This window comes from Salmo trutta, unplaced genomic scaffold (genome assembly GCF_901001165.1).
Source record: "Salmo trutta unplaced genomic scaffold, fSalTru1.1, whole genome shotgun sequence".
Taxonomy (NCBI): Eukaryota; Metazoa; Chordata; class Actinopteri; order Salmoniformes; family Salmonidae; genus Salmo; species Salmo trutta.
This window is the reverse complement of record NW_021823488.1, coordinates 753316-776909: the sequence shown is the minus strand read 5'-3', so window position 1 is coordinate 776909 and position 23594 is coordinate 753316. Positions and strand designations below refer to the sequence as shown.

Here is a 23594-nt window from a genome sequence, read left to right as displayed (position 1 = left end):
GTAACCCTACGGGTAGGGAATACTCCTTCTACTCTCATGATATATGGAGGATCTGTAACCCTACGGGTAGGGAATACTCCTTTTACTCTCATGATATATGGAGGATCTGTAACCCTACGGGTAGGGAATACTCCTTCTACTCTCATGATATATGGAGGATCTGTAACCCTACGGGTAGGGAATACTCCTTCTACTCTCATGATATATGGAGGATCTGTAACCCTACGGGTAGGGAATACTCCTTCTACTCTCATGATATATGGAGGATCTGTAACCCTACGGGTAGGGAATACTCCTTTACTCTCATGATATATGGAGGATCTGTAACCCTACGGGTAGGGAATACTCCTTCTACTCTCATGATATATGGAGGATCTCTAACCCTACGGGTAGGGAATACTCCTTCTACTCTCATGATATATGGAGGATCTGTAACCCTACGGGTAGGGAATACTCCTTTTACTCTCATGATATATGGAGGATCTGTAACCCTACGGGTAGGGAATACTCCTTTTACTCTCATGATATATGGAGGATCTGTAACCCTACGGGTAGGGAATACTCCTTCTACTGTCATGATATATGGAGGATCTGTAACCCTACGGGTAGGGAATACTCCTTTTACTCTCATGATATATGGAGGATCTGTAACCCTACGGGTAGGGAATACTCCTTTTACTCTCATGATATATGGAGGATCTCTAAACCTACGGGTAGGGAATACTCCTTCTACTCTCATGATATATGGAGGATCTCTAACCCTACGGGTAGGGAATACTCCTTTTACTCTCATGATATATGGAGGATCTGTAACCCTACGGGTAGGGAATACTCCTTTTACTCTCATGATATATGGAGGATCTCTAACCCTACGGGTAGGGAATACTCCTTTTACTCTCATGATATATGGAGGATCTCTAACCCTACGGGTAGGGAATACTCCTTCTACTCTCATGATATATGGAGGATCTCTAACCCTACGGGTAGGGAATACTCCTTTACTCTCATGATATATGGAGGATCTGTAACCCTACGGGTAGGGAATACTCCTTTTACTCTCATGATATATGGAGGATCTCTAACCCTACGGGTAGGGAATACTCCTTTTACTCTCATGATATATGGAGGATCTCTAACCCTACGGGTAGGGAATACTCCTTTTACTCTCATGATATATGGAGGATCTCTAACCCTACGGGTAGGGAATACTCCTTCTACTCTCATGATATATGGAGGATCTGTAACCCTACGGGTAGGGAATACTCCTTTACTCTCATGATATATGGAGGATCTGTAACCCTACGGGTAGGGAATACTCCTTCTACTCTCATGATATATGGAGGATCTGTAACCCTACGGGTAGGGAATACTCCTTCTACTCTCATGATATATGGAGGATCTGTAACCCTACGGGTAGGGAATACTCCTTTTACTCTCATGATATATGGAGGATCTGTAACCCTACGGGTAGGGAATACTCCTTCTACTCTCATGATATATGGAGGATCTCTAACCCTACGGGTAGGGAATACTCCTTTTACTCTCATGATATATGGAGGATCTGTAACCCTACGGGTAGGGAATACTCCTTCTACTCTCATGATATATGGAGGATCTGTAACCCTACGGGTAGGGAATACTCCTTTACTCTCATGATATATGGAGGATCTGTAACCCTACGGGTAGGGAATACTCCTTTTACTCTCATGATATATGGAGGATCTCTAACCCTACGGGTAGGGAATACTCCTTCTACTCTCATGATATATGGAGGATCTCTAACCCTACGGGTAGGGAATACTCCTTCTACTCTCATGATATATGGAGGATCTCTAACCCTACGGGTAGGGAATACTCCTTTTACTCTCATGATATATGGAGGATCTCTAACCCTACGGGTAGGGAATACTCCTTCTACTCTCATGATATATGGAGGATCTGTAACCCTACGGGTAGGGAATACTCCTTCTACTCTCATGATATATGGAGGATCTGTAACCCTACGGGTAGGGAATACTCCTTTTACTCTCATGATATATGGAGGATCTCTAACCCTACGGGTAGGGAATACTCCTTCTGCTCTCATGATATATGGAGGATCTGTAACCCTACGGGTAGGGAATACTCCTTCTACTCTCATGATATATGGAGGATCTGTAACCCTACGGGTAGGGAATACTCCTTTTACTCTCATGATATATGGAGGATCTCTAACCCTACGGGTAGGGAATACTCCTTCTACTCTCATGATATATGGAGGATCTGTAACCCTACGGGTAGGGAATACTCCTTCTACTCTCATGATATATGGAGGATCTCTAACCCTACGGGTAGGGAATACTCCTTCTACTCTCATGATATATGGAGGATCTGTAACCCTACGGGTAGGGAATACTCCTTTTACTCTCATGATATATGGAGGATCTGTAACCCTACGGGTAGGGAATACTCCTTTTACTCTCATGATATATGGAGGATCTGTAACCCTACGGGTAGGGAATACTCCTTCTACTCTCATGATATATGGAGGATCTCTAACCCTACGGGTAGGGAATACTCCTTCTACTCTCATGATATATGGAGGATCTGTAACCCTACGGGTAGGGAATACTCCTTTTACTCTCATGATATATGGAGGATCTGTAACCCTACGGGTAGGGAATACTCCTTTTACTCTCATGATATATGGAGGATCTCTAACCCTACGGGTAGGGAATACTCCTTTTACTCTCATGATATATGGAGGATCTGTAACCCTACGGGTAGGGAATACTCCTTTTACTCTCATGATATATGGAGGATCTCTAACCCTACGGGTAGGGAATACTCCTTCTACTCTCATGATATATGGAGGATCTCTAACCCTACGGGTAGGGAATACTCCTTCTACTCTCATGATATATGGAGGATCTGTAACCCTACGGGTAGGGAATACTCCTTTTACTCTCATGTTCACAATGTTTATACTCGAATTGACTACTTTTTGGTTGATGCTAAACTACTCCCCTATACCTGTAATGTGAGGTATCATGATATTATAATTTATTTATTTATTTCACCTTTATTTAACCAGGTAGGCAAGTTGAGAACAAGTTCTCATTTACAATTGCGACCTGGCCAAGATAAAGCAAAGCAGTTCGACAACATACAAAAACACAGAGTTACACATGGAGTAAAACAACATACAATCAATGATGCAGTAGAAAAAAATAAGACTATATACAATGTGAGCAAATGATGTGAGATAATGGAGGTATAGGCAAAAAAATGCCATGGTGGCAAAGTAAATAAAGTATGGCAAGAAAAACACTGGAATGGTAGATTTGTAGTTTGAAGAAAGTTAAAAGTTAAAATATAAATAATATGGTGCAAAGGAGCAAAATAAATCAAATAAATAAATACAGTAGGGGAAAAGGTAGTAGTTTGGGCTCAATTAAAGATGGGCTATGTACAGGTGCAGAGATCTGTGAGCTGCTCTGACAGCTGGTGCTTAAAGCTAGTGAGGGAGATAAGTGTTTCCAGTTTTAGAGATTTTTGTAGTTCGTTCCAGTCATTGGCAGCTGAGAACTGGAAGGAGAGACGACCAAAGGAGGAGTTGGCTTTAGGGGTGACCAGAGAGATATACCTGCTGGAGCGCGTGCTACAGGTGGGTGCTGCTATGGTGACCAGTGAGCGGAGATAAGGGGGGACTTTACCTAGCAGGGTCTTGTAGATGACCTGGAGCCAATGTGTTTGGCGACGATTATGAAGTGAAGGCCAGCCAACGAGAGCATACAGGTCGCAGTGGTGGGTTGTATATGGGGCTTTGGTGACAAAACGGATGGCACTGTGATAGACTGCATCCAGCTTGTTGAGTAGGGTATTGGAGGCTATTTTGTAAATGACATCGCCGAAGTCGAGAATTGGTAGGATGGTCAGTTTTACGAGGGTATGTTTGGCAGCATGAGTGAAGGATGCTTTGTTGCGAAATAGGAAGCCAATTCTAGATTTCACTTTGGATTGGAGATGATTGATGTGAGTCTGGAAGGAGAGTTTACAGTCTAACCAGACACCTAGGTATTTGTAGTTGTCCACAAATTCTAAGTTAGAACCGTCCAGAGAAGTTATGCTGGATGGGCGGGCAGGTGCAGGCAGCGATCGGTTGAAGAGCATGCATTTAGTTTTACTTGTGTTTAGGAGCAGTTGGAGACCACGGAAGGAGAGTTGAATGGCATTGAAGCTCGTCTGGAGGGTTGTTAACACAGTGTCCAAAGAAGGGCCAGAAGTATACAGAATGGTGTCGTCTGCGTAGAGGTGGATCAGAGATTCACCAGCAGCAAGAGCGACATCATTTATGTATACAGAGAAAAGAGTTGGCCCAAGAATTGAACCCTGTGGTACCCCCATAGAGACTGCCAGAGGTCCAGACAGTAGGCCCTCCGATTTGACACACTGAACTCTGTCAGAGAAGTAGTTGGTGAACCAGGCGACGCAATCGTTTGAGAAACCAAGGCTACTAAGTCTGCCGATGAGGATGTGGTGATTAACAGAGTCAAAAGCTTTGGCCAGGTCAATGAATACGGCAGCACAGTAATGTTTCTTATCGATGGCGGTTACGATGTCGTTTAGGACCTTGAGCGTGGCTGAGGTGCACCCATGACCAGCTCTGAAACCAGATTGCATAGCGGAGAGGGTGCGGTGGGATTCAAAATAGTCGGTAATCTGTTTGTTGACTTGGCTTTCGAAGACCTTAGAAAGGCAGGGTAGGATGGATATAGGTCTGTAGCAATTTGGGTCAAGAGTGTCACCTCCTTTGAAGAGGGGGATGACAGCAGCTGCTTTCCAATCTATGGGAATCTCAGACGACACGAAAGAGAGGTTGAACAGGCTAGTAATAGGGGTTGCAATAATTTCGGCAGATAATTTTAGAAAGAAAGGGTCCAGATTGTCAAGCCCAGCTGATTTGTAGGGGTCCAGATTTTGCAGCTCTTTCAGAACATCAGCTGAATGGATTTGGGAGAAGGAGAAATGGGGGAGGCTTGGGCGAGTAGCTGTGGGGGGTGCAGTGCTGTTGAATGCAGTAGGGGTAGTTAGGTGGAAAGCATGGCCAGCCGTAGAAAAATGCTTATTGAAATTCTCAATTATAGTGGGCTTATCGGTGGTGACAGAGTTTCCTATCCTCAGTGCAGTGGGCAGTTGGGAGGAGGTGTTCTTATTCTCCATGGACTTTACAATGTCCCAGAACTTTTTAGAGTTGGAGTTGCACGAAGCAAATTTCTGTTTGAAAAAGCTAGCCTTGGCGTTTCTAACTGCCTGTGTGTATTGGTTTCTAACTTCCCTAAAAAGTTGCATATCGCGGGGGCAGTTCGATGCTAATGCAGAACGCCACAGGATATTTTTGTGTTGGTTAAGGGCAGTCAGGTCTGGGGAGAACCAAGGGCTATATCTGTTCCTGGTTCTAAATTTCTTGAAAGGGGCATGCTTATTTAAGATGGAGAGGAAGGCATTTTTAAAAAATAACCAGGCATCCTCTACTGACGGGATGAGGTCAATATCCTTCCAGGATACCAGGGCCAGGTCGATTAGAAAGGCTTGCTCGTTGAAATGTTTCAGGGAGCGTTTGACAGTGATGAGTGGAGGTCGTTTGACCGCTGACCCATTACGGGTGCAGGCAATGAGGCAGTGATCGCTGAGATCTTGGTTGAAAACAGCAGAGGTGTAATTAGAGGGCACATTGGTTAGGATGATATCTATGAGGGTGCCAGTGTTTGCGGCTTTGGGGTTGTACCTGGTGGGTTCATTAATAATTTGTGTGAGATTGAGGGCATCAAGCTTGGATTGTAGAAAGGCTGGGGTGTTAAGCATGTCCCAGTTTAGGTCGCCTAGTAGCACGAGCTCTGAAGATAGATGGGGGGCAATCAGTTCACATATGGTGTCCAGAGCACAGCTAGGGGCCGAGGGGGGTCTATAGCAGGCGGCATTGGTGAGAGACTTGTTTTTGGAGAGGTGGATTTTTAAAAGTAGAAGTTCAAATTGTTTGGGTACAGACCTGGATAGCAGGACAGAACTCTGCAAGCTATCTCTGCAGTAGATTGCAACACCGCCCCCTTTGGTCGTTCTATCTTGTCTGAAAACGTTGTAGTTAGGGATGAAGATTTCACAGTTTTTGGTGGACTTCCTAAGCCAAGATTCAGATACAGCTAGGACATCCGGGTTGGCAGAGTGTGCTAAAGCAGTGAATAAAACAAACTTAGGGAGGAGGCTTCTAATGTTAACATGCATAAAACCAAGGCTATTACGGTTACAGAAGTCATCAAAAGAGAGCGCCTGGGGAGTAGGAGTGGAGCCAGGCACTGCAGGGCCTGGATTCACCTCTACATCCCCAGCGGAGCAGAGAAGAATAAGTATGAGGGTACGGCTAAAAGCTATAAGAATTGGTCGTCTGTGACGTCCAGAATAGAGAGAAAAAGGAGCAGGTGTATGGGGGCGATAAAATAGCTTCAAGGTATAATGTACAGACAAAGGTATGGTGGGATGTGAGTACAGAGGAGGTAAACCTAGGCATTTAGTGATTATAAGAGAGATATTGTCTCTAGAAACATCATTGAAACCAGAAGATGTCATAGCATGTGTGGGTGGAGGAACTGAGAGGTTGGATAAGGTATAATGAGCAGGGCTAGAGGCTCTACAGTGAAATAAGCCAATAAACACTAACCAGAACAGCAATGGACAAGGCATATTGACATTAAGGAGAGGCATGCTTAGCCGAGTGAACAGAGGGTCCAGTGAGATTCAGACAGCTAGCCGGGCCATAGGTAGCAAGCTGGTGGAAGATGGGAGGGAGGTCTGTTTTTAGCCGCCTCGTGCGTTTCCGTCTGTGGGTTAGTGGGGTTCCGTGTGGAAGTGGGGACCTGTCCAAGTTGGCAAAATAGTTAGTTATAGTGGCCCAAGAAAAGTGTCCGACAGACCTATTCAGATCGCAGCCGAAAAGACAGCTAACGATTAGCTGGCCGCAGATGGGCGATCAGGTTACGTCGCGACGGAGGGGCCAGTTGGACAACTCCCTCGGGCAGATAACGTCGGTGATCCAGTCGTGAAGACCCAAAGGGGCTCCGCATCGGCAGTAAAACGGGTCAGGATAGGTGAGTTGTAGCCCAGGAGACACTTCAGCTGGCTAGCTCAGGAATAGCCCACGAGTGGCTGACGGAACTCTTCAGCTGGCTAGCTAGCAAGCTCTGTAATAGTGTGTGTTAAATTCCGTGACCGACGTTGCCAATAGTCACTCAGGTAGCAGCTAGTTAGCTGCAAGATCCAGGTGTAAATGTCCAGAGCCTGCGGTAGAAATCGAGGAAAGGAGAGAGAATAGGTCCGATATGCTCTGGTCTGAGTCGCGCTATACACAAACTGGCGATAGCTTTTCGAGCTAATGGATAGCTGAGGACAGCTAACCGTAGCTAGCTGAACTTCAACGTTAGCCAGTGAAAATGGCTAACCTCTGGCTAGCTTCTGTCGTGGAATTCAGATGAGGTAAATAATACTTTCTTTCTTTTTTAAATTGAAGAGGCGGGTTGCAGGAGAGTGCTTTGAGGTTGAGTATTTAGAATTAAAAAAAATGTAAAAAGATAAGTGATGAAAAAAAATATGTAAATATATATATATATATACACGGGACACGACAGGACGTCTGAACTGCTACGCCATCTGACCACAGTCCACTCACCTTCTCCCTGAGATTGGGTGATGCTAAACTACTCCCCTATACCTGTAATGTGAGGTATCATGATATTATAATCTCTGACCACAGTCCACTCACCTTCTCCCTGAGATTGGGTGACATCGTACCAAACGAGAGGGTCTGGAGGTTGAATCCTCAGCTCCTCACAGAACCAACATTCTGTGAACATCTTAAAGATCAAATTACATTTTTCTTTGATACCAACGACAACACAGAGACTTCCCCAGCATTATTGTGGGAAACGCTGAAGGCTTATTTGAGAGGCTGTATCATCTCCTTTCAGACTGCCAGGAGTAGGCAAAACAGAAGAGAATTGGTAGAACTGGAGGGACAAATTCACTTACTGGATAGGGAGAATGCTAGACACTCATCTAGGGAGAAACATAAAAAATTATGTCTTTAAAATTTAAATACAATCAGATCCTCTGCTAAAATTGCTAAATCTTTTCTCTATGCCAAGCAAAAATATTTTGAGTTTGGTGACAAACCACACAAACTACTCGCCAGACAACTTCGTAAGAATGTGAGTGACCGAATGATTCACAAAGTTAAATCTGCATCTGGGGAATTACTCTCTTCCCCCAAAGACATAAATGACAGATTCCGTCAGTTTTATGAGACTTTATATACATCTAAAGCGGACCCTAACCCCTTAATTATGCAAAACTTTTTGGAGAACTGTAATCTTCCTGCCCTGAACCAGGAAGACTCTAACTTCCTGAATAAGGAAATATCTCTTGAAGAAATTACAGAAACAATAAAATCTCTAAAGAGTGGCAAGACCCCGGGCCCAGATGGATACCCGAGTGAATTCTACAAAACATTCAGCAACATGCTCTCTCCCTACCTACACAAAATGTTGGTTCAGGCCAACGAGAATGGAGTGCTCCCATCCACTTTGGATGAGGCGTTTATTACAGTTATACATAAGAAGGGTAAGGATCCGGAAGAGGTAGGGTCATACAGACCAATATCCCTCCTTAATACAGACCAAAAGATTTTAGCAAAAACTTTGGCTAACAGGCTGAGCACTTTAATTGGCAAATTGGTCCATTCGGACCAGACCGGCTTTATCCCTAACAGAAACTCATTCTTCAATCTCAGGCGCCTATTCAACATTGTGTATTCTCAGAGGTTACCTAACGTGGACCTAGCCGTTATATCTCTTGACGCTGAAAAGGCCTTTGACCAAGTTGAGTGGCCCTATCTATTCAAGGTCCTACAGAAATGTAATATTGGAGATGGGTTCATAAAGTGGATCCAGCTTTTATATAGGAACCCCTGTGCGAGAATACTCACTAACCAATCATTGTCGCCCCGATTTAACCTTCACAGAGGGACAAGGCAGGGTTGTGCGCTGTCGCCTATGCTCTTCGCCCTAATTATTGAACCTCTCGCTCAAGCGATCAGATCTCATGCAGCCATACACGGCTATAATACTAAACATACTCTAAATAAGATTTCCCTATACGCAGATGACATTCTCCTCTATGTAACAGAACCCCAAGATAGTATTCCAGCTATTCTGGAGGTGATTAATTTGTTTGGTACCTTCTCGGGATACAGAATAAATTGGAACAAGAGTGAATTAATGCCCATTCGGTTGCAAAACACCTCCTGGCTAGAACATCTTCCAGTTAAGCTATCTTAAGATAAATTTACCTACCTTGGAATTGTAGTTACCAAACAATACTCCTTACTATTTAAAGATAATTTCCCCTCTCTGTTGCAAAAACTTAAGGCAAACATACAATTTTGGAGAACTCTCCCAATTTCTCTGCTCGGAAGAATTAATGCCATTAAAATGGCCTTCCTCCCACAACTGCTCTACCTATACCAGAACATCCCAATATTCATACCTAAATCCTTTCATAAACAACTGGACTTTATTATCAATCCTTTCATCTGGGATTATAAAACACACAGGATAGGTAAAAAACACCTCTGTAAATCCAAGATGGAAGGAGGATTGTCTCTCCCAAACTTTATATTTTACTACTGGGCCGCCAACCTCCGCGCTGTTACGTTTCTGCTGGATGACGCACTCCCGCCATCCAGCTGGCTTAGTATGGAGCGAGAGGAGTGCCACCCCTTCTCTATTGGTGCTGTGATTTTGTCACCTGTCAATCTGGAGATGTCACTTTACCGTAACAATCCTATTATACATAGCACAGTCCGAATCTGGAAGCAAATTAAAGTCCACTTTGATCTTAGACCAATATCATTCATTCTTCCTGTTGCCAGGAATCCCTCATTTGCCCCCTCTAACCTTGATAACACCTTTGAGCGGTGGGGAGAGTTGGGGATAAGTACCATAGGGGATTTATATATAGGGGGAACCTTTGCTTCCTTTGAATCGCTGAGGGAAACTTATAATCTTCCCAGAAGTAACTTTTTCAGATACCTACAGATTAGAGACTGTTAGAAAATACCTCCCAACATTTGGGAATGATAAACCTTCCACATTTGACGGATGCATAAAAATATGCCCCACCTCAGACAAACTGATATCTCGTATATATGATGCTTTTCAATCTGTTAGCGCACCGTCTACTGATGCCATTAAGGCAAAATGGGAGGAAGAACTAGGGACTGATATTTCAGTGGCAGACTGGGAAGATAGCTTGGTGTATATCCACACCTGCTCCATTAACTCCAGACATCATCTCATACAATTCAAGGTATTACACAGATTACACTATTCCAAAACCAAACTGCATAGGATATTTCCTGGGACATCCCCTATGTGTGATAAATGTCAGGCTGAGCAGGGTACACTTCTCCACTGCTTTGCCCTATGCTCTAACTTGTATGGGTATTGGTGTGGAATTTTTGGGGTCCTCTCTGAAGTTCTGGAGACTTCAATAGACCCAGACCCGCTTCTGATAATCCTGGGAGTGTCTGATTCCCTAAACGGATTAACCAACTCCCAAAAACAACTAATCTCTTACAGTCTCATTTCGGCAAAAAAATTAATCCTGTTGTTTTGGAAAAAGAGGGAAGCGCCCTCTACCAAATTATGGCTCAGCGAATTGGCAAACACTGTACACTTAGAAAGAATTACATATATTTTGAACAATAAATTATCAACATTTGATCAAATCTGGCAGCCTTTCCTCTCTTACTTGGACCAGGCGGCGCTGTGAATTTGCACTTAACGCACTCTCAATTGTCATACGGTAATCTACCTTTGGGCAGCGTGTGCTGGCCCCGCCACCCGAGCAGTTGGGAGGGGAATAGGGTGGAATAAGGGGGGGATAAAGTGGGGTATAAGTGGGGGGGCTACATCGACCCTTTTTTTTTTTCTTTTCCCCTTTTTTCTTTCTACTTGTCCTTGTTTTGTATGTCTTGTTTTGTAATATTTGTTTTGTGCCCAGAACTCTGGGTCTTTTGGTTAATGTCTGTTCTCTTATGTTTAGATAAGAACTGTAAACTTGTCTTTTATACCTATACACCATTCTTGTGTATGTGTTCAATAAAAAATATTTGAACAAAAAAAAAAAAATGGGGTTTCATAGATTGAAGTACAGTATTGTAGCCAAAGCGCATGTTCAATTAAGTTTAAAACTAATGATTGGGGGGAGTACAATAGAATTATAAGCATTTTTAGGTTTTGTTTGTAGTTAACTTTTGGGTTTCTGAATCGGTGTAGTATGAGGAAATGCTGACCAAGTGGTTATTTTATGGAAAAAGGAGCGCTTAGATCTTTTGAGAAAAATATCTAGGGACAGGATATCTTAAAGGGGTATACACACATGGCATTTTGAAGTTTTGTTTTCTGAGTTTTAATTAAACACGTGAAATTATTTTGATAGGGAATGTTCTGGGAAATTGAGATACAAAATGTAGATAAAGTTACTAGCTTCATTTGTCTAATATAGTAAGAAACACAGTTCTGAAAAGGGGGTATGATTTTTTGACCCCTCTGGTGACTTTTCCTTTTGTGGTCTGATCAGCCGCAATGAAAAGCCATTTGGATGGTGAATTTAGGGTCATTTATGATACTGACTTTAAGGAAATTTGGAGAACTGACAATTATGATGGAGTTAAAGTTCTTGGACACAAGTGATAATTTGAACTAATGAAAAGACAGAATGACAACAAGGGTATAATACATTTTCTTAGTGGAGTAGTTCAGATTAATAAGCAAGAGTACTTTTTACATGATCTAGATAAGTTTATTTTCCCTTAGGAAGTCAGCTGTGGTTGTATTTAGTGGAAGAGATTTAACACAACAAGACTGTGGAATTAATATAATAGTATTATTATATTTTGTTGTTGAATAAGTTTAATAATGGTAGACTTCTGTCAAGTATCAGGATATATTCTAAGCCAACGGGACAGGAATATATGACATCAGTAGGTAATCCAGGATCATTGAGGGTATCGAGATAAATTTAAGTAGCTATGGAATAAGACAATGAGACATTTAGTACTCCCCTGCACTGCTGAGACCTTGATGGGTTGGAAGTAGGAGGAGAGCATAAGCAAGGAAGAGAAGATAAAAGTGACACAGAAGAATTAGATAACGGTTAGTGAGTGGAGACCAGCATAGTTAAATTATAAACAGGTGAGGATAGAAATAACACTGGGAGAGACAGAAAAGACATAAGAATAGAAGATAGAAGGATAATTTAGTTAGGTTCATTTAGTTAGGATATTAATACATGGAGAGACTATCGGCTCCATAGGCATGTATTATAGTTTTGATTTTAAGTTATGTTTGGTAAAATTCGCTAGGAAAAGATATGATAATTTAGTGGAAAGTAGTTAAATCTTAAAGAAGATAAGACACTTGATAGAGGAATGCACAGGGTAGCTAAGGATGAATGCCCCAGGGAGAATTGGACATGTGGTAAATGGAAGGGGGCAATCCTAAAAGAGAAGGGCTGACATAAGGATAATTTACTGATCTTACCAAAGACATTGTTAAGAAATGCAGCAGAATTGATACATGGCTTGAGCCATGTATAAAAAGGGGGAGTATAGTAGAGCAGGCGATAGAACAGGATAGGATGCTACTAGAACAGAAACATTTTTTGTAGAATGTCCAATCCAACATTGGGAAATGGACTTATTGAACTATTCCGAATTGAGGGGAAGAAGGGGTGTTTAACGTTAACAGATAAGTATAGCAAATGGGTAGAAGCATTCACAACTTACTTGGTGGACATGATTATGGTAGCTAAAATATTAAGTCAAGATATTATCCCTAGAGTTGGTTTACTAAGAGCCATCTCTTTAAATGATGGATGACAGTTTAGCTAATCAGGTAGAGCCTATAGAATGCCAGAGTTAGGGAGAATAGAAATACCAGAACAGGTAGACATATAAGTTAAAGATATACTAGCAGAGCACATGAGAAGACTGTTAACCAAACCCGTATGTCCAAGATTTTGTGTCCAACAGGTGAATTGCAAGAGAAGGTGATTCACTCAATCCAACTAGGAGACTGGGTGTGGATCCAGTCCCTGAGGAGAAAAAACTGGAAGCAGCCCCGTTGGGAAGGCCCATACCAGGTTCTGTTAAACCACTGCCTTTGCCAGTAGGAAAGCTGAGAGAGTCACTTGGGTCCACGTTACCCACTGCAAGGAGGTATGTACACATATGAGCACTGATGATCACACACAGAGTTAGGAGAAGAACCGATACCAACAGGGTCCGGGGGTTACCTCCTTAACGAAGATTTCCTATCCCGACCGTTCATCACTGTGTGTGCTCCTAGAGGTGTGAGTATGGAGTGGTACCTAGCAGAGAGACTGAGGGCAGGAGAGGGTTGGCGGTTTTTGGGAAGAGTAGAGGCTCTGAGCTGCATCATAATCTAATCTTTCTGATACATTCAGATCCAACACCTTCGGGTACTAATCATACGATACCGTTGTCATTGAGAAGAAGTAGAAGATAAACTATATAATACACTGATGAGTGACGTACAGAATAAGGAATCAAAGAAGATCAAGATGTAGAATTTTAGGTGAGCATTAAACAATTCCTTGGGGAAGCAGACAACTGTACAGGAATTGGGGTTGGCCAGATTGAAGTACTCAGCCAACCCACCTCGGTTCACCTGGATTCCTGATGAGCACCAGTGTTATAGATACAAGAATGGCACCGAGAATTGAGATGATTTTAACGGCTGGAAAGGTAATCGTTAATGTGACTGACTTAGGTTTGAAAGCACAGGAGAAAATGTGTAACCTCATAGCACCTATGGCTGATGAAGGGTGGGCTAGTACCAGCAAAGGACGCATACGACAAGAATTACCACAAAGGGTGGTTAGGAACTTGCGCCCTGGGGTTATTGGTCCAACCAGTTTGAATTAGTGATAAGAGACCAGTTATAGGAGGCTAAAGTAGGTACAGGAGGAGTTTTGATAAGGATGGGAATGGCTTTGTCTAGATGGATGCTATTGGCATCCTCAGGGAGGTTCCAGATGAATACAAAGTTATGAATCAAATATGTGAAGGCTTTAACACTACATTATGTTGGTAGTTGACAATAAATAATAATGTGGATTGAATTAATGACATCATTTAATCAACAGAGATTCATGAATGAAACAGGGGATGCAGTAAAGAGGTTCTCTGACCAATTATCCGCCACCTCCCTCATGACCTGGTAAAATAGACTAACTCTCGATAGGTTACGGGCAAAGAGGATGGTGTAGGTAGAATGATTAGGTTCATTGCTGTACGTACATTTTTGATAACACAGCTCATGTTTGGGAAATGGAAAAGTGTTGCAAGAACTGTATTATGGGCTGCTTTAACCTGTATGAGTGTGTTTGGGTTGTGTGGTTGTTGTTTGGTCCCGTGTGCAAGAGGTTTAATAACCAGAACTTTAGAGAGATGATAACGGAGCAGATGGTGAGCTACGGACCGAGTGAAAGTTCAGATCAATGAGACGACATGTACCTACCGCCGAGCAAGCCTGTTCCCCTTTTTCTTTGTCACGTCTTGCAGACGTGAAGAGGGGGATTTATTATAAAGATAATCTAACGTTTTACCTAATGATATATAAGGAGGGCATTTGCACAACATGCTTCACAACAGCACACAACAAAATTCCAGAGACATATTGAGCAACCAACTGATACCAATCACGACCACACCCAGAGACAGATGGCTGACTTAAGCACTCACACAAAAATGTCAAGACATGAAAGCGCCCTAGCCACACGAACTGACCACTGGTGTAAAAAACAACATTCCATGAATATCGTAACCAACCAGACACGAATTAGCAGAAAAACACACTTAGGGGTGTTGGACTCCGAGGACAAAGGACACTGCCCAGGGCCAATGGGAAGTCGACACCACCTGGAGAATGGACCGTCCCTCCATTCATCAACCAGTCAGGAGAGCGGACCTACTAGACTCAACCTACGTCAACACACTGTTATTTCATTGTATAAATTGGATGCACACCATGTTTCGGCGCTCTCTTCCGCTAGTTCCCTATGAGCTAAACGAAGGAGTCCGTGCACGCTTTGCCAAATATCTTCGTCTCATAATAAAATGCCTTACTATAATTGAATCCACCCGGTCCAGCGTCCTGACTTGGTCTCCTTCTCAAGTAACTGATCATCAACACGTGTCAAAGAACACTGTTTCCGCCCGGTTTCGAACCGAGGACCTTTCGCGTGTAAAGCTAACGTGATAACCACTACACTACAGAAACCGCTGCTCGGTCTTTCTGCAAGTGGTAAACCGAATTTTACCGATATTCACGGCACGTATTCGAATTTCCAAAATAAGGCATTAATGAATTTCTCTGTTACCACTATGATACTTCTTGAATGTGTCAATGAGCGTTGTCCACGCCCGGTTTTCGAACCAGGGACTTTTCGCGTGTGAAGCAAACGTGCTAACCACTACACCACAGAAACTGCTGCTACATTTAGCTACAAGGAGTAAACCGAATTTTACAGATATTCATGGCACGCGTTCAAATTTCCAAAATTAGGCATTTATGAAAATAACTATTCTCTGTTAAAAGTACAGTACCTACTGCACGTGTCAAAGAGCACTGTTTCCGCCCGGTTTCGAACCTAGGACCTTTCGCATGTAAAGCGAACGTGATAACCACTACACTACAGAAACTGCTGCTTGATTTTTCTGCAAGGAGTAAACCGAATTTTACAGATATTCATGGCACGTATTCGAATTTCCAAAATAAGGCATTAATGAAATTCTCTGTTACCGCTATAGTACTTCTTGAATGTGTCAATGAGCGTTGTTTCCGACCGGTTTCGAACCAAAGACTTTTCGCATGTGAAGCAAACATGATAACCACTACACTACAGAAACTGCTGCTACATTTATCTACAAGGAGTAAACCGAATTTTACTGATATTCATGGCACGTATTCGAATTTCCAAAATACAGAATTTATGAAAATAACTATTCTCTGTTAAAAGTATAGTGCCTACTGCACGTGTCAAAGAGCACTATTTCCGCCTGGTTTCAAACCGAGGACTTTTCGCATGTTAAGCGAACGTGACAACCACTACACTACAGAAACTGCTGCTACATTTAGCTACGAGGAGGAAACCGAATTTTACTGATATTCATGGCACGTATTCGAATTTCCAAAATACAGAATTTATGAAAATAACTTTTCTCTATTAAAAGTACAGTACCTTACTGGACGTGTCAAAGAGCACTGTTTCCACCCGGTTTCGAACCAGGGACTTTTCGCGTGTGAAGCGAACGTGATAACCACTACACCACAGAAACTAGTACTACAATTAGCTGCAAGGAGTAAACCGAATTTTACTGATATTTATGGCACGTGTTCAAATTTCCAAAATTAGGTATTTATGAAAATAACTATTCTCTGTTTAAAGTAAAGTACCTACTGCACGTGTTAAAGAGAACTGTTTCCGCCCGGTTTCGATCCGAGGACCTTTTGCGTGTGAAGCGAACTTGATAACCACTACACTACAGAAACTGCTGCTACATTTAGCTACAAGGAGTAAACCGAATTTTACTGATATTCATGGCACGTATTCGAATTTCCAAAATAAGGCATTAACGAATTTCTCTGTTACCACTACGATACTTCTTGAATGTGTCATTGAGCGTTGTTTCCGACTGGTTTTGAACCAAAGACTTTTCGCATGTGAAGCAAACGTGATAACCACTACACTACAGAAACTGCTGCTACATTTATCTACAAGGAGTAAACCGAATTTTACAGATATTCATGGCACGTATTCGAATTTCCAAAATACAGAATTTATGAAAATAACTATTCTCTGTTAAAAGTATAGTGCCTACTGCACGTGTCAAAGAGCACTGTTTCCGCCAGGTTTCGAACCGAGGACTTTTCGCATGTTAAGCAAACGTGATAACCACTACACTACAGAAACTGCTGCTACAGTTAGCTACGAGGAGGAAACCGAATTTTACTGATATTCATGGCACGTATTTTTATTTCCAAAATACAGAATTTATGAAAATAACTTTTATCTGTTAAAAGTACAGTACCTTACTGGACGTGTCAAAGAGCACTGTTTCCACCCAGTTTCGAACCGAGGACCTTTCGCGTGTTGAGCAAACGTGATAACCACTACACTACAGAAACTGCTCCTACATTTTGCTACAAGGATTAAACTGAATTTTACAGATATTCATGGCACGTATTCGAATTTCCAAAATAAGGCATTAATGAAATTCTCTGTTACCGCTATAGTACTTCTTGAATGTGTCAATGAGCATTGTTTCCACCCGGTTTCGAACCAGGGACCTTTCGCGTGTGAAGCAAACTTGATAACCACTACGCTACAGAAACTGCTGCTACAATTATCTGCAAGCAGTAAACCGAATTTTACAGATATTCATGGCACGTATTCGAATTTCCAAAATACAGAATTTATGAAAATAACTTTTCTCTGTTAAAAGTACAGTACCTACTGCACGTGTCAAAGAGCACTGTTTCCACCCGGTTTCGAACCGAGGACCTTTCGCGTGTTAAGCAAACGTGATAACCACTACACTACAGAAACTGCTACTATATTTTGCGACAAGGAGTAAACTGAATTTTACAGATATTCATGGCACGTATTCAAATTTCCAAAATAAGGCATTAATGAAATTCTCTGTTACCGCGATAGTACTTCTTGAATATGTCAATGAGCGTTGTTTCCGCCCGGTTTCGAACCAGGGACATTTACATTTACATTTTACATTTAAGTCATTTAGCAGACGCTCTTATCCAGAGCGACTTACAAATTGGTGCATTCACCTATAATATCCAGTAGAACAACCACTTTACAATAGTGCATCTAAATCTTTTAAAGGGGGGGGGTTAGAAGGATTACTTTATCCTATCCCAGGTATTCTTCCTTAAAGAGGTGGGGTTTCAGGTGTCTCCGGAAGGTGGTGATTGATTCCGCTGTCCTGGCATCGTGAGGGAGCTTGTTCCACCATTGGGGTGCCAGAGCGGCGAACAGTTTTGACTGGGCTGAGCGGGAACTGTGCTTCCTCAGAGGTAGGGAGGCGAGCAGGCCAGAGGTGGATGAACGCAGTGCCCTTGTTTGGGTGTAGGGCCTGATCAGAGCCTGAAGGTACGGAGGTGCCGTTCCCCTCACAGCTCCGTAGGCAAGCACCATGGTCTTGTAGCGGATGCGAGCTTCAACTGGAAGCCAGTGGAGAGAGCGGAGGAGCGGGGTGACGTGAGAGAACTTGGGAAGGTTGAACACCAGACGGGCTGCGGCGTTCTGGATGAGTTGTAGGGGTTTGATAACACAGGCAGGGAGCCCAGCCAACAGCGAGTTGCAGTAATCCAGACGGGAGATGACAAGTGCCTGGATTAGGACCTGCGCCGCTTCCTGTGTGAGGCAGGGTTGTACTCTGCGAATGTTGTAGAGCATGAACCTACAGGATCGGGTCACCGCCTTGATGTTAGTGGAGAACGACAGGGTGTTGTCCAGGATCACGCCAAGGTTCTTAGCACTCTGGGAGGAGGACACAAGGGAGTTGTCAACCGTGATGGCGAGATCATGGAACGGGCAGTCCTTCCCCGGGAGGAAGAGCAGCTCCGTCTTGCCGAGGTTCAGCTTGAGGTGGTGATCCGTCATCCACACTGATATGTCTGCCAGACATGCAGAGATGCGATTCGCCACCTGGTTGTCAGAAGGGGGAAAGGAGAAGATTAATTGTGTGTCGTCTGCATAGCAATGATAGGAGAGACCGTGTGAGGATATGACAGAGCCAAGTGACTTGGTGTATAGCGAGAATAGGAGAGGGCCTAGAACAGAGCCCTGGGGGACACCAGTGGTGAGAGCACGTGGTGCGGAGACAGATTCTCGCCACGCCACCTGGTAGGAGCGACCTGTCAGGTAGGACGCAATCCAAGCGTGGGCCGCGCCGGAGATGCCCAGCTCGGAGAGGGTGGAGAGGAGGATCTGATGGTTCACAGTATCAAAGGCAGCAGATAGGTCTAGAAGGATGAGAGCAGAGGAGAGAGAGTTAGCTTTAGCAGTGCGGAGAGCCTCCGTGACACAGAGAAGAGCAGTCTCAGTTGAATGCCCAGTCTTGAAACCTGACTGATTAGGATCAAGAAGGTCGTTCTGAGAGAGATAGCAGGAGAGCTGGCCAAGGACGGCACGTTCAAGAGTTTTGGAGAGAAAAGAAAGAAGGGATACTGGTCTGTAGTTGTTGACATCGGAGGGATCGAGTGTAGGTTTTTTCAGAAGGGGTGCAACTCTCGCTCTCTTGAAGACGGAAGGGACGTAGCCAGCGGTCAAGGATGAGTTGATGAGCGAGGTGAGGTAGGGGAGAAGGTCTCCGGAAATGGTCTGGAGAAGAGAGGAGGGGATAGGGTCAAGTGGGCAGGTTGTTGGGCGGCCGGCCGTCACAAGACGCGAGATTTCATCTGGAGAGAGAGGGGAGAAAGAGGTCAAAGCACAGGGTAGGGCAGTGTGAGCAGGACCAGCGGTGTCGCTTGACTTAGCAAACGAGGATCGAATGTCGTCAACCTTCTTTTCAAAATGGTTGACGAAGTCATCCGCAGTGAGGGAGGAGGGGGGGGGAGGGGGATGAGGATTCAGGAGGGAGGAGAAGGTAGCAAAAAGCTTCATAGGGTTAGAGGCAGATGCTTGGAATTTAGAGTGGTAGAAAGTGGCTTTAGCAGCAGATACAGAAGAGGAAAATGTAGAGAGGAGGGAGTGAAAGGATGCGAGGTCCGCAGGGAGGCGAGTTTTCCTCCATTTCCGCTCGGCTGCCCGGAGCCCTGTTCTGTAGTGTAGGGACCTTTCGCGTGTGAAGCAAACGTGATAACCACTACACTACAGAAACTGCTGATACAATTATCTTGCAAGGAGTAAACCGAATTTTACTGATATACATGGCACGTGTTCAAATTTCCAAAAATTTGGTATTTATGAAAATAACTATTCTCTGTTATAAGTAAAGTACCTATTGCACGTGTTAAAGAGCACTGTTTCCGCCCGGTTTCGATCCGAGGACCTTTCGCGTGTTAAGCAAACATGAAAACCACTACACTACAGAAACTGCTTCTACAATTAGCTGCAAGGAGTAAACCGAATTTTACCGATATTCATGGCACGTATTCCCAAAATAAGGCATTAACGAATTTCTCTGTTACCACTATGATACTTCTTGAATATGTCATTGAGCGTTGTTTCCGACCGGTTTCGAACCAAAGACTTTTCGCTTGTTAAGCGAACGTGATAACCACTACACTACAGAAACTGCTGCTACCGTTAGCTACGAGGAGGAAACAGAATTTTACCGATATTCATGGCACGTATTGGAATTTCCAAAATACAGAATTTATGAAAATAACTTCTCTCTGTTAAAAGTACAGTACCTTACTGGACGTGTCAAAGAGCACTGTTTCCACCCGGTTTCGAACGGAGGACCTTTCGCGTGTTAAGCAAACATGATAACCACTACACTACAGAAACTGCTGCTACATTTTGCTACAAGGAGTAAACTGAATTTTACAGATATTCATGGCACGTATTCGAATTTCCATAATAAGGCATTAATGAAATTCTCTGTTACCGCTATAGTACTTCTTGAAAGTGTCAATGATCGTTGTTTCCGCCCGGTTTCGAACCAGGGACCTTTCGCGTGTGAAGCAAATGTGATAACCACTACACTACAGAAACTGCTGCTACAATTATCTTCAAGGAGTAAACCGAATTTTATAGATATTCATGGCACGTATTCGAATTTCCAAAATACAGAATTTATGAAAATAACTTTTCTCTGTTAAAAGTACAGTACCTACTGCACGTGTCAAAGAGCACTGTTTCCACCCGGTTTCGAACCGAGGACCTTTCACGTCCTCGGTTCGACGTGATAACCACTAGACTACAGAAACTGCTGCTACAATTAGCTGCAAGGAGTAAACAGAATTTTACCGATATTCATGGCACGTATTCGAATTTCCAAAATAAGTCATTAATGAATTTCTCTGTTATCACTATGATACTTCTTGAATGTGTCAATTAGCATTGTGTCCGCTGGTTTCGAACCAGGAACCTTTCGTGTGTGAAGCAAACGTGATAAACACTACACCACAGAAACTGCTGCTACAATTATCTGCAAGGAGTAAACCGAATTTTAAAGATATTCATGGAACGTATTCGAATTTCCAAAATAAGGGATTCATGAAATTCTCTGTGGTACTAATTGAATGTGTCAATGAGCGTTGTTTCCGCCCGGTTTCGAACCAGGGACCTTTCGCGTGTGAAGCAAACTTGATAACCACTACACTACAGAAACTGCTGCTACAATTATCAGATAATTGTAGCAGCAGTTTCTGTGGTGTAGTGTTTATCACGTTCGCTTCACACACGAAAGGTCCCTGGTTCGAAACCAGCGGAAACAATGCTAATTGACACATTCAAGAAGTACTATAGCGGTAACAGAGAATTTCATTAATGCCTTATTTTGGAAATTCGAATACGTGCCATGAATATCTGTAAAATTCGGTTTACTCCTTGTAGCAAAATGTAGCAGCAGTTTCTGTAGTGTAGTGGTTATCAAATTTGCTTACCATGCGAAAATGCCTCCGTTCGAAACCGGGTGGAAACAGTGCTCTTTGACACGTCCAGTAAGGTACTGTACTTTTAACAGAGAGAAGTTATTTTCATAAATTCTGTATTTTGGAAATTCCAATACGTGCCATGAATATCGGTAAAATTCTGTTTCCTCCTCGTAGCTAAATGTAGCAGCAGTTTCTGTAGTGTAGTGGTTATCACGTTCGCTTAACACGCGAAAAGTCCTCGGTTCGAAACCGGGCCGAAACAGTGCTCTTTGACACGTGCAGTAGGCACTATACTTTTAACAGAGAATAGTTATTTTCATAAATTCTGTATTTTGGAAATTCGAATACGTGCCATGAATATCTGTAATATTCGGTTTACTCCTTGTAGATAAGTGTAGCAGCAGTTTCTGTAGTGTAGTGGTTATCTCGTTTGCTTCACATGCGAAAAGTCTTTGGTTCGAAACCGGTCGGAAGCAACGCTCAATGACACATTCAAGAAGTATCATAGTGGTAACAGAGAAATTCGTTAATGCCTTTTTTTGGAAATTTGAATACGTGCCATGAATATCAGTAAAATTCGGTTTACTCCTTGCAAGATAATTGTAGCAGCAGTTTCTGTAGCGTAGTGGTTATCACGTTCGCTTTACAAGCGAAAGGTCCTCGGTTCGAAACCGGGTGGGAACAGTGCTATTTGACACGTGCAGTAGGTAATGTACTTTTAACAGAGAAAAGTTATTTTCGTAAATTCTGTATTTTTGGAAATTCGAATACGTGCCATGAATATCAGTAAAATTCGGTTTCCTCCTCGTAGCTAAATGTAGCAGCAGTTTCTGTAGTGTAGTGGTTATCACATTCGCTTAACACGCGAAAGGTCCTCGAATCAAAACCGGGTGGAAATAGTGCTCTTTGACACGTGCAGTAGGTACTGTACTTTTAACAGAGAATAGTTATTTTCATAAATTCTGTATTTTGGAAATTCTAATACGTGCCATGAATATCTGTAAAATTCGGTTTTTCTCCTTGTATATAAATGTATCAGCAGTTTCTGTAGTGTAGTGGTTATTACGTTTGCTTCCCATGCAAAAAGTCCTTGGTTCGAAACTGGTCGGAAACAACGCTCAATGACACATTCAAGAAGTATAATAGTGGTAACAGAGAAATTCGTTAATGCCTTATTTTGGAAATTCGAATACGTGCCATGAATATCGGTAAAATTCAGTTTACTCCTTGCAGCTAATTGTGGCAGCAGTTTCTGTAGTGTAGTGGTTATCAAGTTCGCTTAACGCGTGAAAGGTCCTCGGTTCGAAACAGGGTGGAAACAGTGATCTTTGACACATGCAGTAGGTACTGCACTTTTAACAGAGAAAAGTTATTTTCATAAATTCTGTATTTTGGAAATTCGAATACGTGCCACGAATATCTGTAAAATTCGGTTTACTCATTGCAGATAATTGTAGCAGCAGTTTCTGTAGTGTAGGGGTTATCATGTTTGCTTCACACGCGAAAGATCCCTGGTTCGAAACCAGGCGGAAACAATGCTAATTGACACATTCAAGAAGTATCATAGTGATAACAGAGAATTTCATTAATGACTTATTTTGGAAATTCGAATACGTGCCATGAATATCGGTAAAATTCCGTTTACTCCTTGCAGCTAATTGTAGCAGCAGTTTCTGTAGTCTAGTGGTTATCACGTCGAACCGAGGACGCGAAAGGTCCTCGGTTCGAAACCGGGTGGAAACAGTGTTCTTTGACATGTGCAGTAGGTACTATACTTTTAACAGAGAATAGTTATTTTCATAAATACCTTATTTTGGAAATTTCAACACGTGCCATGAATATCAGTAAAATTCG

At 42.8% G+C, this 23594-nt stretch overlaps 5 non-coding genes across 5 annotated transcripts; 2 read left to right on the top strand and 3 right to left on the bottom strand.

The window, feature by feature from the left end:
• Window positions 1-15322: 15322 nt before the first annotated feature.
• Window positions 15323-15395, bottom strand: trnav-uac (transfer RNA valine (anticodon UAC)). The gene has a single exon. It is a non-coding gene; the product is annotated as a tRNA-Val (tRNA).
• Window positions 15396-15744: 349 nt separating this feature from the next.
• On the bottom strand, window positions 15745-15817 carry trnav-uac (transfer RNA valine (anticodon UAC)). Its single transcript has one exon. It is a non-coding gene; the product is annotated as a tRNA-Val (tRNA).
• Window positions 15818-16380: 563 nt separating this feature from the next.
• trnav-cac (transfer RNA valine (anticodon CAC)) lies at window positions 16381-16453 on the bottom strand. Its single transcript has one exon. It is a non-coding gene; the product is annotated as a tRNA-Val (tRNA).
• A 5898-nt stretch (window positions 16454-22351) lies between these two features.
• On the top strand, window positions 22352-22424 carry trnav-uac (transfer RNA valine (anticodon UAC)). Its single transcript has one exon. It is a non-coding gene; the product is annotated as a tRNA-Val (tRNA).
• Window positions 22425-22781: 357 nt separating this feature from the next.
• trnag-ccc (transfer RNA glycine (anticodon CCC)) lies at window positions 22782-22854 on the top strand. Its single transcript has one exon. It is a non-coding gene; the product is annotated as a tRNA-Gly (tRNA).
• Window positions 22855-23594: the final 740 nt, after the last annotated feature.